The sequence below is a fragment of the Sorex araneus genome, chromosome 1 (genome assembly GCF_027595985.1).
Source record: "Sorex araneus isolate mSorAra2 chromosome 1, mSorAra2.pri, whole genome shotgun sequence".
Taxonomy (NCBI): Eukaryota; Metazoa; Chordata; class Mammalia; order Eulipotyphla; family Soricidae; genus Sorex; species Sorex araneus.
Window position 1 is genome coordinate 289,670,909 of NC_073302.1, and position 16,226 is coordinate 289,687,134.

Here is a 16,226-nt window from a genome sequence, read left to right on the forward strand (position 1 = left end):
TTGTTGATCCTTTTGCTGGTAATTTCGAGCTCTCAGTTCATTTTGCAAATAGTTGTTTGGGGGGGGACAGAAAAGAGCAAAGGAAAGGAAGGGGAATGAGAGTGTTATTTCTGGGACTTTTAACCAATTATTCTCTCTCCATAAAGCAAACTGGCTGGTAGTTCCAGCTTTTCTTCCTCTAAGAGAAGTTTTGAAAAATAGGCATTGCGCCACGGAGGATTTGCAAAAACCCAGTCCTGGAATATTTGGCATGGATCTGTTTGGGGAGGGAAGGCTTTGAAAGCATTTTTCAGAGCAGGAGATAACTAAAGGACTGAGGTTTTCTAGCTCTATACATGGCGATCAACATTTCTGAGATGCTGATCTAGGAAAGTATTCCGAAAGGCAAATCTAATCTCGGAATGTATTCCAGAAGGCAAACATTCTGGGAACACGGGCGGTCTGCTCTCGCTGTGGCATGCTTCCATGGGAAACCTCCTCATCCCCTACGTGGGGCCGGCCAGGTGGAAGATATAGAATCTCAGGCCTCTTCTGTATGACCCAGAGGCATAAGAGAAGACTCGGGAATCCAAGCACCTCAGTCATCCATTTATTTGCCCAGACTCCTACCCCGTGGTCACTGAGAGTCTCCTGAGTACAGTGGCCTCAAAGGGTGAGGACCTTCTTCTGACTCAGCTGGCCCAAACCACACTGGACACTGATGTCCATGTGGAGGTCCTACTCCTCTGAGCAGGAAACTGATCAGGCAGATTCAAGCTTTGCATCTCTTTCTACCGCCTTCCGGATTCTCCATCCTCAGCATCACCCAGGACCTTCCCACCACCTGGCTCACACACATGTGTCCCCCAACTGAGGCACGGAGAAGCCTTTTCTTATCCCAAAGTCAGGCCTGGCATCTGCTTTCAAGGGAACTGCATCTCTGATTCTCCCACTCCCCAGCCTTGAATCGGCGTTTCTGTGTGGCCCCATCATGGGACCACGAGTGTGGATGGTCACTTGAATGGTACCCAACAGAGCAGGTATCTGAGCTAGCGTGTTGTGGATGGAGGGATGCATGAATGATGAGTTGAGATCAGACTGCCATCACATCTATGGGAGACCCCAGCAAATGGCTTCTCTGAGTCCAGGAAGTGAAACAGACTCTGGTGAATGATCACAGCCATGGTCTCTCGGCCGGCCAGAGCTCCCTGACAGCTGGGAACTGTCAACCAAGGGCAAGCCAATTGTTTGCAGAACTGGAATCCTTAAAATGTTGGCTGTTGGGAGAGAGCTTAATGCTATCTTGCCTCTGGTGTGCCATTTGTCAGCTACAGGGTGACTCTGGTCCTCTCCGTTTATGTATGAAAACCCAAGGCTGACCACAGCTGCCTCAGGCAGGTGCCCCAGGTCCCTGCAGAGGTCAGTCTGGACCTCAGGGCAGGTTGAAACAACTTACAAGCACTGTGCTGGCAGATTGGCCTGTACAGATCATGACCATCTGGGGCACTGTCAGTTCTTACCATCCAGTGTCTTTAGGAGAGTGATCAAAAGGGGTTCCAAATTCTCAGACTTAGCACCAGCCCTGTCCCGTTGGAATTAGGGAAATTCTTCAACTTAAAGAAAAGGGAGTTTGGGGGTCGGAGCGATAGTACAGCAGGTAGGGCTCTTGCCTTGCACACAGTCGACCCCGGTTCGATCCTCGGCATCCCATATGGTCCCCTGAGCCAGCCAGGAGTACACCCTGAGCAATGCCGGGTGTGACCCCTAAATAAAAAATAAGTGAATGAATAAAGGAAGTTAATGTAATTAGTAGTAGGAATGGTAGTAGATGTAACAATGGTAGTTATGATAAGAGACGAGAGTGAATTAGGTGAATTAGCAATGATGACGGCGGTGGTAGTGACTAGTATTAGCAGCAGTGGGCAGGATGGTGACGGTAAGGATGACTGGTGGTGGAAGACTGTGCTTTCAGGGATAGTTTCTATAGTTTGTTCCTAGAGAAGTTTCTCTGATTGTGTAGAGAACCTGAAACCAGACGAGCAGCCAGAGAGAGCACCCTCTCCTGAGCATAAAGCCGGTTCAGGAGTTGCTTTCACAAGGGCTTTTCCCTCTGATGACGGTTCTTCCCTTCCCTGGGAAGAGGGAGAGGGAGGGGAGGCAGGCTGAGTGACTTCTTTAAAAAAAATAAATAAAAAGATGAACAGTAGTGGGGCTGGAAGGATGTCAGTGGGCTAGAAGGCAGGAGGCCCACGTTCAATCCTCAGCACTGCATTGCCCCCCCCGCCGGGAACCACCTGGAGTGACCCCAAGAACTAAACCAAGAGTATCTCCTGAGAAGCATTTGGCATGGCCCCAGAACAAAATCAGTATATGAGTAATAGTGACGGTAATGTTAGCAAGCAGTGGTGGCAGTAGTGGTGACACTGATGGTAACCGCAGTGAAAGTAGTACTAGGAGAAGTAATGATGGGAATGGGAGTAGTACTGGAAGTAGTAGTGGTGGCTATGGTAGTGGTACAAAGCAATAGTAATAGAAGTAGTAGCAGCAGTGCTGGTAATGGTAGTAGGTAGGAGTACTAGAGTAGTAGTGGCAGCTATAGTAGTGGTCATAAGCAGTAGTAACAGAAGTAGTAGCAGTGCTGGTGATGAAGTAGGTAGGAGTACTAGAAGCAGTAGTTGTAGCTATAGTAATAGTAGTAATAAGCAGTAGTAATAGAACTAGTAGAAATACTGGTAACGACGGTAGTAGGCAGGAGTACTAGAGTAGCAGTGGTAGCTATAGTAGTGGTAATGAACAGTAGTAATAGCAGAGGTAATAGCAGTGCTAGTAATGGTAGTAGACAGCAGTGCAGCCGACCTCCACAACCCAACTGCCTCCATACTCCAGGCCGCTTTCCACACGCTCAGGCCAAGCTTCACGTATGAGTGAACATACTCCTAAACCAACACATCGTAAGACACTCCGTCCTCATTTTCCATAACTACCACACCATATTTGATTGGAGGCAAGAAGGTGTGGATGCCACCCAAACCCCTCGCGCTCTCCCGAACCCGGCTCACCATCTCGCCTTAGACAGCGTGTGGCTCAGCACTCCAGGCATGGAGCTCTACAGATGATCCCTGCTGGAACTCTACGCATGATTCCCGACGGACATCGCCAGCTGTTTTGCAAGATTCAGACAAAAGGCGTCGACGGGGCATGGAGAAACTGCGATGGCAGCTACAGCGTCACCGCCTGCCCCAGCTGGGCCGAGTCGCAGCACCACTGGACATAGAGCCGTGGCAGCAGTGCGCACAGTGACTCATCCACTGTGGGGTGCTGTCAGCCAACCACCCAGTGACCTGGGACTCAGCACAGGTGTCCGACCTGGCACAGACCCTCGACGATAGGGTCCTGCTCTGCCAGCTGCTCAACAACCTCTGGGCGCACTCCACCAACCTCAAGGAGATCAACCTGAGGCCACAGATGTCCCAGGTGCTGCCCAGAGACTCAGGCAGGTGCGTGTTTGTCAGTGTGCAGAGCGTTACAACATGCCAGTCAATCAAAAGCTTACATTCAGTAGACTGGGAACACCTGTAAAGGTGATTAGAGGCCGCCCCAAAAGCCTCCGTCCCTCTCGGAGAGCCCAGCAAGCTACAGGGAGTATCCCGCCCGCACAGCAGAGCCTGGCAAGCTACCCATGGCGTACTCGATATGCCAAAAAGTAACAATAACAGTCCTCATTACCCTCATCCCGAAAGAGCCCCCAATACGCCATCAGGCTACACTAGCACATGACAGGGACAAACGGAGACATTACTGGTGCCCGCTCGAGCAAATCGATGAACAACGGGATGACAGTGATACAGTGATGCAGGCAGTAGTGCTAGAAGTAGTCGTGGTAGCTGTAGTCGTGGTAATAGAAGGAGTAGCAGTGCTGGTAATGGAAGCGGGCAGGAGTACTAGAAGTAATGGTGGTGATGGTAACTGCAGTCAGCAGTAATACTAGGGTAGGAGTGGTAACAGTGAATGAAGGCAGCAGCAGTAATTGTGGTACTAGGAGTAGAGGTGGTTAAAGTAGGGATCATATTTCCAAGACAAAGGTTAGAATGAAGTGCTACCCTGATCATTTTAATATTGAGCGTGACCAAAGGGCCAGGGGTTAGTAGCTGGAAAGAGTCCGCTCCAAGCACAGAATTCCCTTAACATCGTGCCCGTATCTTCATAATCCAGGCAAAATTCACTTGGTGCTGCATCGTATGTCAGTATTTTCCTATTCCTCCTCCCTCTGCAAAATAAAATGAGCACTCTGAAGATAAATCTGCTCCTGGAACCAGGGCCAAGTTCATCTGAGGCTTCCAGAAGCCCTTGCATACCCCCCCCCATCTCCAAGGCCCCTTGGGTGCGGTGCCCTCATTTGCCGTTTCTTTACTACTCCAGATGGCGTGAGATCAGAGAGAGACAAGCCCAGAAGCTCCACGTTACAAGAGTAGTTGGCACAGAAGCCAGAACCAAAAACAACCAGCAACCCCCTGGAATGAAATGGTCACTGTTTTTCCTATCTGGGGGGCAGGGGGGTAGAAGAGGGGGCTAGGGGGGAGAACAGGAGCTGGAGTTTTGTCTTAACTCTGGTGACAGGATCCAGGAGCTGCTCTCCCAATATCTCCCGGCACCTCCTAAGTCCAGAGTGGACTGGATCTCGGTCCTGCCAGCATTGTCACCCGTCACCGTTTATCCCACTCAAGGTCCATGACGCTTGGCTTGGGCTCCCAGCCCGCCACCCCTGCCAGAGCCTGTCTCGACAGCGACGTGGTCTCAGTGAGGGAGAACAGATTCGCATTTGATTGGTATCTTATCCGCGGTTCAGGCCTAGACGCCATTCGGGAATTTGTAGATAAGGCGATGTACAATGTTTTCCGAGACCCTGGGGAGTTCTGGTGGAGGCACTGAGAAGTTTGGGTCACGGGTCCTGACTCTGAGCTGGAGTGTAACGGTCAGACTGAACCCCAGCTTCCTGGGAGCTGCTCTGGTTCTGGGGGCGCTCAGCATCCATAGCCTATGTGAGTTTCCACCCCCAATCTGGGTGAAGATACCCAGGCTCTCGTCTTTTAGGTTCTAAAGACCCTCCCGACTTGGACCAAGAGACCAGTTGTCATTTGCAGCAGAGGCGGGGACACTTCATCTCTGAGTCGCCTTCCTGTCAGCAAGGTTTTGAAGTCTGAAATTATTCATGCAGTCTGAAATGCTGAGATGCTTCATAACCCCCTGTGAAAAAAGCAAGGGGAAACTCCTTTAAATATGTGATGTGAGGCCAGAGGGATGGTACAACACGTAAGGCATTTGCCTTGCATGCAGCTGACCCAGATTTAGTCTCCAGCACTCCATCTGTTCCCCTGGGCTGCCAGGAGTAATCTCTGAGCACAGAGCCAGGAGTAAGCCTGGAGCACTTCTGGAGATGGCCCAAAAGGAAAAAAAAATGATGAGCATAAAACACTAACCACTGGAAAGAATATCTGAAGTCCATACCAAGATAGGAAAAACTAAAACGTGAAGTTCTTCATTCCCATGTCAGCTGGAACCAGCCACCTGACACTCCCCAGGGATGGATCCTGAGAGAGTGAGTGAGCCTGGATTGAAGGCTGAATAAAAAACCAAACCAGAGCCAGAGTGCTAGTACAGCGGGGAGGGCTCTTGCCCTGCACATGGCCGACCCGGGTTCGATCCCCGGCAATCCCATAGGGTCCCCCGAGCACTGCCAAGAGTGATTCCTGAATACAGAGCCAGGAGTAACCCATGAGCATTGCTGGGTGTGGCCCCAAAGCAAACAACAATCAATCAATCAATCGATCAATCAATCAATCGATCAATCAAAGGGGTGGGGTGCTGAGGGGGATGAGGAATTGTGGGAAGTGGAAGGTAAAGGAGCGTGAAGGTGTCAACAGACTTCGAACCACCTCCGGCTGTATGTATCTGGGAGAAGCTCAGGGACTAGCCCGGGACAACAGACTCGCTATCACTCTTGCATCCCAGTGGGTGACCCCAATCGGTTTATCTGATCTGGTCCTTTCTCTGCCACAGACCCCCTAGACCATGGAAAGCAGGCCAGATTTGGGCTGCCTGAGGCTGGATTTTTATTTGTATGCTTTGGGGGGTCACTCCCGGCGATGCACAGGGGTTACTCCTGGATCTGCACTCAGGAATCACTCCTGGAGATGCTCAGGGGGCCATATGGGATGCCGAGGATCGAACCCGGGTTGGCCGTGTGCAAGGCAAAAACACTCAACCGGATGGTGCTCTATGTCTCCGGCCCCGAGGCCTGGAATTTTAGAACTGATTTATAGAGCCTCTGCTGGGCGCCTGGGAATCTTTGGGGAACACAGCAGTGGGCTGGTGTATTTGAGGCTGGGGGGGGCCCGGGCGGTGGTCGCTTTGCCTGATGAGAAACGCATCAGCAGCGGCCAGGCGGGCGCGCCGGGCGCTCCGGCCGGCAGAGGGCAGCAGAGCACGCGCGGTCTGCGCGCCTGGGCCCATTCGCTGTCCCTGGGGAGGGGGGGAACGGGCGCTCCTTTGCTAGCTGGACCCCCGCCCACATGCTCTTTTCCCGGGAAACGTTCTCCAGGTGTCTTTCCGGGGAGCACGCAGGCTTTCGGCGGCGTACAGGTGCCCAGAGCCCTCCCCCGGCACCCCCCAGCGTGTAGCCCTGTCTGCTTGGGGACAGTTTCAGGGGATAATGACTGACATGGGGCCACCCCATGGCCCTCAACAGAGTCCTAAAGAGGAGATCTCTGAGATTCCCGGTGCAGAGATGGTGTCGGTAAGACTCGCGGGGGGTGGGGGGGTTGCCTTGCACGCAGCTGACACCGGTTCGATTCCCAGCATTCCGTATGGTCCCCTGAGCACCGCCAGGAGTAATTCCAGAGTGCAGAGCCAGGAGTAACCCCCGTGCATCGCTGGGTGTGATGTAAAAAATATATATATTTTTTTTAAAGAAACGGGGTGATTTTCAAGAAGCCAAGGTTCTGGTCAACCCAAGGACAACTGGGACAGAAGAAGAGGGAGGAGGAGGTATTTGATGGGGTCTGGGGGCACTATGAGCCCCTCCCTCCTCCCGGTAAACAGAGTCTGTCCCCTGCATGTGTGAAAGTGTAACTCAGGCACTTTCACACATGCCGGGGGACGGGGATCGTGCATGCAGGGGGACCAGTGAGGCAGGAACATGGCAACATGGCAAATTCCCCTCCACTGCTCCCCCCACTTGAAGCTCACTTTAAGACTTTTCTTTCCCCTCCCCGGGGAAAACCGGCTTGGGAGGAAGTGGGAGTCGGAGCAGGGAGTCTCGAGCTCTGCCGGGCCACACCCGCTGAGCCCACAGTCTCTCCTTCGGGCAGTCCTGGCTTCTGCCTGGCAGGAGACGCTCCCAAGATCCCGGGCTCAGGGGAGGCAAGAGAGAAGCATTTGTTGTTTGTGCCCCCAGAAACTTGCATTCTCCTGAGCCACGGAACTGGGAGTGCCCAGAGGCTGGGGGTGTCCTGGGGGCCTGGAGTAACACCCAACCGCTCTAGCTTCTTAGCAGGGGGGGGGGGTTGGAGGGAGGGAGCACTGCAGTTGGAGCACCCAGAGAAGAGACTGGTCTGTCTGCATATGTGAGATGCCACCATCTATACCACTAAAATCACTACGGGTTTTAAAAAAATTTAATTTAAAACCTTTTTATAATAATTGAGGTACTAGGATTACTCTAGTGTCAGAATTTGCAGAAAGATGCTACTGCACCCCACCGCCACTGTAGTGCCATGGGCCCACTCTTCTTATTGTTTTTGCTCTTAATTCAGTGAAATCTTTTTTTTTTTTTTGCTTTTTGGGTCACACCCAGCGATGCTCAGGGGTCACTCCTGGCTCTGCACTCAGGAATTACTCCTGGCGGTGCTCAGGGGACCATATGGGATGCTGGGAATCGAACCCAGGTCAGCCACGTGCAAGGCAAATGCCCTACCCACTGTACTATCACTCCAGCCCCATATCTTTTTTTTTTTGTGGGGGGGAGGAGTGGGAAAGGGGAAGGGATTGTGGCCACACCCAGCAGTGCTCAGGGGTGACTTCTGGGGGGACCATAGGCAGCTGCATGTAAGACAAGTGCGCTGCCCACTCTACTACCTTTCTGGCCCCGCAGATGGTGGATTTGAAAATACCACCCACACCACTCAGCCTTCACACTCTCCTGCTGTCCTGCCTGTGCCTGCAAGCAAGGGATGGAGGGGAAGGGAGACAGGGAGACAGGCAAGTAGGGGGCACTTAGGAAGCTCAGGACGCCTGGAGCATGTGGAGAAGTTGGGAGCAGGGGACAGAGTCTGAGGCCAGCTGGCTCCGGGCATTCATTCCCTGTGGGTTGGTCCCTACTCGGACCCATCTCCCTACCTCACTTGCCTCTCTCCAGCCCCCCTGGCAGCTGCCGAGCCTTAGGAGTCACCTGGCGGCTTCTCCCGGCGCTGCCTTCAGTCAATTAGGAGGGAACAATGCGAGGAGCTGGGTTGTGACCGCTGGAAGCAAAACCTACACTTGCCTTGTCAGCAGCGTGTTATTAAGAAGGAAGGGAAGGGTGGCCTCCTCCGGGGAGTGGAGGCGCTGGCCCTGGGGGAGGGGGGGTGCCCCTGGCAGGCCCGGGGGTGCTAGAGTGAGGAGAGCCTTGCTCTGGGAGGGGTGAGGCCTGACACCGGAGCAGCCACCCGCTACGTGGCGTGGGAGGGGGCCTGAATCCCTACCTCTGCACCCCCTGTCAGCCACCCCCCTGGCCTGAAGCAGAATGAAAGCGAGGTGGTTAGAACCCACAGAGGACAGACGGGAGGCCTCCAGAGGGGACAGGGCCGGGAGGTACCTGAACGGGGAAAAGGGGCTAAGCTGTAGGGTGGTGGAAGGAGCTAGAATTTTCCAGATGCTACCATGCTCAGTGAAATGAGTCAGAAAGAGAGGGACAGGGGCTGGAGTGATAGCACAGCGGGTAGGGCGTTTGCCTTGCACGCGGCTGACCCGGGTTCGATTCCCAGCATCCCATAGGGTCCCCTGAGCACTGCCAGGAGTAATTCCTGAGTGCAGAGCCAGGAGTAACCCCTGTGCATTGCTGGGTGTGACCCAAAAAGCAAAAAAATAATAATAATAATTAAAAAAAGAAAAAGAGGGACAGACAGAGAAGGACTGCACTCATTTGTGGAGCATAGAATAACATAATAGGAGACGGACACCCACGGACACTAGACACAAGGGCCAGGAACGTTGCCCCGTGGTTGGAAGCCGGCCTCATGAGCTGGGGGAGAAGGCGGATGGACTAGCGAAGGGGTCACTAAGTTAATGACAGTTGGAGCGATCGTTCGGGGTGGAAGGTGTGTGCTGAAAGTAGATAAAGGACCAAACGTGATAGCCTCTCAGTATCTGTATTAAAAACCATCATGCCCCAAAGCAGAGAGAGAGTGTGGGGGAAACTCTGCCATGGTGGCAGGGGGAGGGTGGGAAAGTGGGGGTGTACTGGGGACATTGGTGGTGGAGAATGTGCACTGGTGGAGGGATGGGTGTTTGATTATTGTATTACTGAAACTTGAACATAAAAGTTTTATAACTGTATCTCACAGTGATTCAATAAAAAAATTAAATAAATAAATAAATAAATAAATAAATAAGAATTTCCAGATGCTCCTCGCACAGCTTCCACAGACGTTGATTGAGACCTGCAGGATGATCTAAGCTGATGCTGCATGACATCAAGAAAAGCTTATTTCATAAAATAGAGAAGGACAGTGAGGTTATCGAATGAAAAAAAAATAGCAGTGAAATCAAAACATCTGCTAATTTGAAATGGGTTGGTCCCCATTTAGATTTGTGAGCTGACTGGAATGGTATGTCCTAAATACCAAAATCTGAAGAAAGGGCTTACTACACAGAAACCCATTTGATTCATCACAGAGGCTCCCAATATTTGGCCTACCGCCCCCTTTTCAGAAAAAGGGGAAAAAAATACATCCAGTGCTTCTTTGAATATCTACCTCAAAAGCACCCCTGGCTATACCCTAAATTACTACCATCCCCCAAGGCCGAGGTCCCCGCGTCCCCCACTCTGGGGAAAGCCGAGTATATGTTCATGCATCTGTCTTGTATGTATGTATGTATGTGCTTATTTATCTCTCTATCATCACACCTTATCTATCTCCTCCCCCCACACCACCTCTAAGAAAGCTCATTAGCTTGACCTCTTCTGCCAGTAATTCTTCAAGCATCATTCATAGTCAATTCATTGCATCCACAGTCGAGTGTTGAAGCTCGGGATGGTCTTTTCAGACTCGGTTTATCCCAGGGTAGGGCCTAAACTGGCGAGAATCAGCCACGGTCTAACACGAGTTAGGAAAGAAGGAAGAGGATTGAACTGTCTTTTATTTCATTTTATTTTATTTTTTGCTTTTTGGGTCACACCCGGCGATGCACAGGGGTTACTCCTGGCTCTGCACTCAGGAATTACCCCAAGCGGTGCTCAGGGGACCCTATGGGATGCTGGGAATAGAACCCGGGTCGGCTGCCTGCAAGGCAAATGCCCTACGCGCTGTGCTATTGCTCCGGTCTCAGACTGAACCAGCTTTGGTTATTTTCTTCTGGTCCAAATCACACGGCGTTTATTGGAAGACCCGATTTTCCCATTCAGACAGGTTCTCCCTACAGCCTTCCCACTTCCCCTCCCCTCTGCACCGCCCCTTCACTGGGTGCCCTCCCCACCCCTCCCCTCCATCTGTTCCGCATTGAGTCCTTGCAGAGTTCAGGAATTCTTTGCCGTGTTGAGTGCTCCAGAGACGAGTCACCTCTGCTTTGTTCCACCTCGAATTCAACACCGGCTGCTTATCTCTGTTGTTTCCCCTAAATCATTGTATTCACGTGTATTTGTCTCCCTCTCAATAAACTTTAACCCTCTACAATAGAGGTTCCCACCTCTTCCCTTTGTTGACATTTGATGTGGTTTTGTTTTTCTCCTCTCAGATGTTCTGATAGCTTTTAAATAGAAGCATGTTCCCGTAAGGAATGTGGGCCTTGGAATCAGATTTTTCTTCATGTGAATTCCAGGCCTACCCGAGCTGCATGGCCAGAACATGCTATCACTCCCTTCCGACAAGCCTCAGTTTGCCCATCTGTGAGCAGAGACCCTGCCCACTGCCCCTGCTTTCTGGGAGGACGTGAGTAAGCTTTGAAATGAAGTCCCAAAGCTATCACTTTCCTCCTTTATTATGTTTTTTTTTTTCCGTGTCGTTCCTCTCCTGTATCATTCCATTTGCTTTCTTTAATGTTCCCTTTTATCTCCTCCAAACTGGCATTTTAAAAACTGTTGCTGTTAAAATGAGTACTTGCCTTTAAAAAAAAATCTTCAAGTTGCTAAGCAGCGCCCGTCCCCTCCCCTTCCCTTTCATGCGCCTGGTTGCCATAGTACCACCGAGCATGGTAACAAGAAGCAAAGAGCAATCATTTTCCACTCAACAGTGCTGGGCAGACAGATCAACACACCGAGATGTTTCCTTACAACTCGTCTCAAAGAAAGGGGGAGTCGGTCCCGAGGTGTATAACGGGGCTCCTCCAACCTGGGGCTCCGTGGGTTTCCCTTTCTCTTGGAGCAACTCTGCACACCTGTGGCTCCTTGCATATCACGCATCCCCTCGGTGCTTCCTCCAATGGTTTTGGAAGGACTGCGGCTGCTACTCCCTTCTTTGTAGCTATTTAGGGCTAAATGCAGACTCAGTTCCTTCCCGCTGAGTTGCTAAATATAGAAGATGGAGCGTGAATCAGTATTGGGATGAAAGGTACAGAGCGTGGTAACAGGTTCGGGGAGGATAATAAATGCACGTCATGGAATGACATCAAGAGTGCTCTTTGAAAAGTGGAAAGCATGAAGAGAGGGATGGAAACGAAGCATCTTTTTTGACACTGAACATGTATTTGAGTGACATAAGCCCTCGACTCCTGGTCACTTCAGAACTGAGTTCTGGGCTCCATTAGTAACAAGATAAGTGGAAATACAGCAGGCGCCATCTTTCCCCCTTCACCCAGGTTATGCGGAGTGGTTGGGTTTCCATGGCCTGAATGCACAGATGCAGCTTGACTGGCTGTTGAAGCTCATAGGATTTCCCTGGAGGAGAGCTTCTCCTACGTTCCAGCCACAGGTCCCTCGGGACTCCTCGTAGCCCATAATTCAGCACCCAAGCAGGGAAGGCTGGTAGCCAAGTTTCCCCTGGAGCTCAGATGGAGGTCAGCAGGGTCTTTGCCAATTGGTCAATTGTCTACATCATGGGTGTAAGATATTTCAAATCTTGGCTCTTAAAGTTGGCCTCAGCAAACCCCTAATCTCTTTTCTTTGTCAATAATCAAATCCCAGTACCAGGGGGATTACTCCACAGCTTGGAAGCCGGCCTCACATGCTAGGGGAAGAAGCAGCTCTGATAGAGAAGGGGTCACCAAGCAAAGGGTGCTAGGCGGGCCCACTAGGGATGGGAGAAACAGGCTGAAAATAGGCTATAGAATGAACATAATGCCTACTTAATACCTCTATAGAAGACCACAACACCCAAAAGGAGGGAGTGAGCAAATGGGAATGCCCTGTCACAGAGGCGGGGTGGGGTGAAGGAGATAAGGTGGGGGTGGTGGGAGGGATGCTGGGACCATTGGTGGTGGAGAATGGGCACTGGTGGAGGGATGGGCACTCGATCATTGTATGACTGAAACGTAAGCATGAAAACTTTTAAGTCTAGGGGCTAGAGAGATATAGCACAGTGGGTAGGGCGTTTGCCTTGCACGCGGCCAACCTGGGTTCGATTCCCAGCATCCCATATGGTCCCCTGAGCACCGCCAGGAGTAATTCCTGAGTGCAGTGCCAGGAGTAGCCCCTGTGCATCGCCAGGTGTGACCCCAAAAAAAAGAAAAAGAAAACTTTTAAGTCTGTAACTTTACCTCACAGTGAGTCACAAATAGATAGATAGATAGATAGATAGATAGATAGATAGATAGATAGATAGATAGATAGATAGAGAGATAGATAGATTTAAAAATAATCAAATGCCATGTTTCCTTGGTGAAGCAAAATGGATTCTTCCCGGCTAAGCCATCTGGGGGAAATATGGCCCCCTAGGAGACCCATACTTGCATGCCACGTTCATGGGGGCAACATTTCCTGTGAACTTGGCTAGCGGGGGCTTAAGCAACGCCAGCCCTGTGGCCTGCAGTCTCAGGCTTCCCTGTCCTGGGAGAAGGACACGCCACTACTGATGAGCCATTGAAAGCAAGAAGCACACACTGCAGGATTCCTCTAGCTGGAAGACGTCAGGACTCAAAGAGACAAGGCAGCTGGGAAGGTTGGGGAAGGGTGGCTTGTCTCAGACTCACTCAGACAAAACCCACATCTCCCTTCACGTGCAATGAAACTTCCTTCCGCTGCTCTCCTAGACTTTGTCTTCTGCTCTTGACTTCTACCCTTTCCTCCACCCTGCTGGATGCCACGTGGGGGATATCGATGTTGCCAGAAAAGCCTTTGAGCCCAGCGAGTTTGCAGAGGCGCTTTCCCAATCTTGGCCTCTGCCTTTAGAGACAGCTGGTGTCCATCCCAGAGCACATTCACGGCGTTCGGTTCCTCCGCCCAGGCCAGGCTGCTGATTCCCCTAGGAAAGTGCTCTGGGGTGCTGAGGCATGTGCGGTGGAAGCTCATTTTTCTTGTGCAGGGACCCCAGCAGAAAGCAGAGAGTAGCTGTCTTCGTGCCCTCTGACACTGGCCTCCGGAAGCTCAGTTTTCTTGGCTCTCTCGATGTATTTTTTCTGGACTCCTCGATCAAGTGAGGAAGATCTCCACCACGCCTGGTCCTTTCCATGGGATTCGCAATTCTTCGGCCTTGTGGATGAGGGAGGGTCCCGTCAAGGTGTGCCTCCAGGAATCCCTACTCCCTATCCAGATTTTCCCAGCTTTCACATCTCAAATTTAATCATTCCCAGATGGTCATGGTCCTGTAGCACTGTATCACTGTCTTCCCATTGCTCATCGATTTACTCGAGCGGGCACCAGTAACATCTCCATTGTGAGACTTGTCACTGTTTTTGGCATATCGAATATGCCACGGGTAGTTTGCCAGGCTCTGCTGTGCGGGCGGGATACTCTCTGTAGCTTGCCAGCTTCTCCAAGAGGGACGGAGGAATCGAGCCTGGGTTGGCTGCATACAAGGCAAATGCCCTACCCGCTGTGCTATAGCTCCAGTCCATCGTGGTCCTAACTGGGGCTATTTTGCGGGCCAAATTATCTTTGGACTCAGCTTTATCTGGATGCCAATCAGTGTTTTAGGACTGGCTTTTGGGAAGTGGGCAGGAGATACAAAAGAAGAAATTCTGGCTTGTGGCCTTTGCCTATTTCTATGGTACAGAGACTCTCACCACACCCGATTGAAGGTTCTACCACAGGGTCCCCGGTGGTATCAGGATGTAGTAGGTGCCAGTCATGTGACCTGGTCTCTTTCTTCAGGGTGATGTGACCATACACTGGACTTCCTGTTCCTTTCTGCATCTTGTTTCCATCCCACGTCTAATGCTGTCGGAAGTCCCGGCCCTTGAAGCCAGCGCTCTCCAAAGCGTGAGGCCAAAGATCGTTATGTTTATGGAAAGACGTGAGCAGCACCCGCCTGATGGCTGGATTGTGAAAGGGCTGGGGCTCTGGCGGGTCTTCCAAGAAAAACCTCCAGGAGTCACTACTAACCCGTCACCCTCATCACCCCGCCCAATTCTGGATGACCTGAAACTATTCAAAATATGTAGGAAATCAGAGGGCTTGGTATGTGATTGTTTCCATGAACTCCTTAGAATACGTTGAAATGAGCGAGGCTTGGGGGCTCCTTCGGACCCTTTGGAGTATCTGTGGGTTTTGACTCGGAGAGGCGTGCAGGGCTCTGCTCATCAACACACCAGTAATGGCCTGACAGAGACACTAAGTAGCAGCAGTCACCGTAGTGGTAACTCAACCCTACCAGGATGCCTGATTCAAGCATTTGTCTGCAGCTGGGAGGAGAGGTCTCTGGCTTCGGCTGTCCACCAGACACCGAGAGCGTTAGGGGGTTCATTCCATTCTTTCTTCTCAGCCCACCCCTTTCTCTGGCTCTTGTTTACATCCTAGGTTTTTTCACAAACTTTATTTTGTGTGATTCCGATCACCCATATGGATTATTTCCTCTACCTCCCTCCGCAACAGACTGATTCCCATCTTATGAGTTTGTTTCAACGTGTAAATCAGAGTTGGAGGGAGATGCACTGCTTATTCTCGTGGGACCCTCCGTCCGTCTGAAGACCCATGGGGGACTTATTCCTTTGGCTTGGGAGGGGCATAGAGGCTTTGGTTTTCCTGATATTCCAGTCATCAAGTTACTGATAAAGAAATAAAGCTTTTGAGGAAGGCAGGGTCCTAGGGAGACAGAAAACAGAAGAGAAATCACAAGACATTCAACCACTCTTCCTATCTCTCTGGCATTCACCTCATGGTGTCTGATCCAAAAGTTCTTGTATTTACAGTTCTTCCTGCTCATATTACTCGATTTGAGAGAAGTGATTCGGATGTGTAGATACTCAGGACGGTCTTTAGACTAGTGGCAGTAGAGACAGTCTTTTCTGCAGTGGTATCACAAACACAAAAGTTTAGAGGAATTTCACTTTTACCCTGTAAGAGACTAATCATGAGATGTCAGACATGTATTTGGGTTGGAGAATAGGACCAGGGAACATCTGGATTAGACGGATGCCTCTTATCTGTGCTCCCAAAATATCCTATGTATGTTGTTCCTCCCTTCTGCATGTAAGAGCTCCTTTGCTGTCACCCTAGGCATGAAAACGACCTGTGTTCTCACCTTCACTGAGGCACTGGAGCTCCCATTTGGCCATGTTAGTATTCCTGACTCAGAGTTCGGAACGCTCAAGTCCATTTCTGAGTCCTGCTCTGTAGGCCTGTTCCTGCTGCTATTCAAGGTGACCGAGGGCCAGTTGCTGGCACTCTTTCCTTTCTTGTCGAGTGGCCAAGTCCTGCTCGCCTTGGTCCCCAACTCAATGGCCAGTGTTGCTCTAAGAGGACAGACCGTGGCTCCCACCTTGGTCCCCCCCCTCCCTGGCTGGGCTCACTCTCCCTGACTCCACAGTCTCCTGAAGCCTCTTCCTTTCCAACCGTGTACAGCCCTGACCCTTTCTTCCATAATAGTCACCGAACTTGGCTCCCCCAGCCTCAACCCACCCAT

The 16,226-nt window shown here is 51.2% G+C and overlaps 1 non-coding gene across 1 annotated transcript; it reads left to right on the forward strand.

Annotated features, from left to right (window-relative positions):
* The first annotated feature begins 1,935 nt into the window (after positions 1-1,935).
* Positions 1,936-2,147, forward strand: LOC129401194 (small nucleolar RNA U3). The gene has a single exon (XR_008628145.1). It is a non-coding gene; the product is annotated as a small nucleolar RNA U3 (small nucleolar RNA).
* Positions 2,148-16,226: the final 14,079 nt, after the last annotated feature.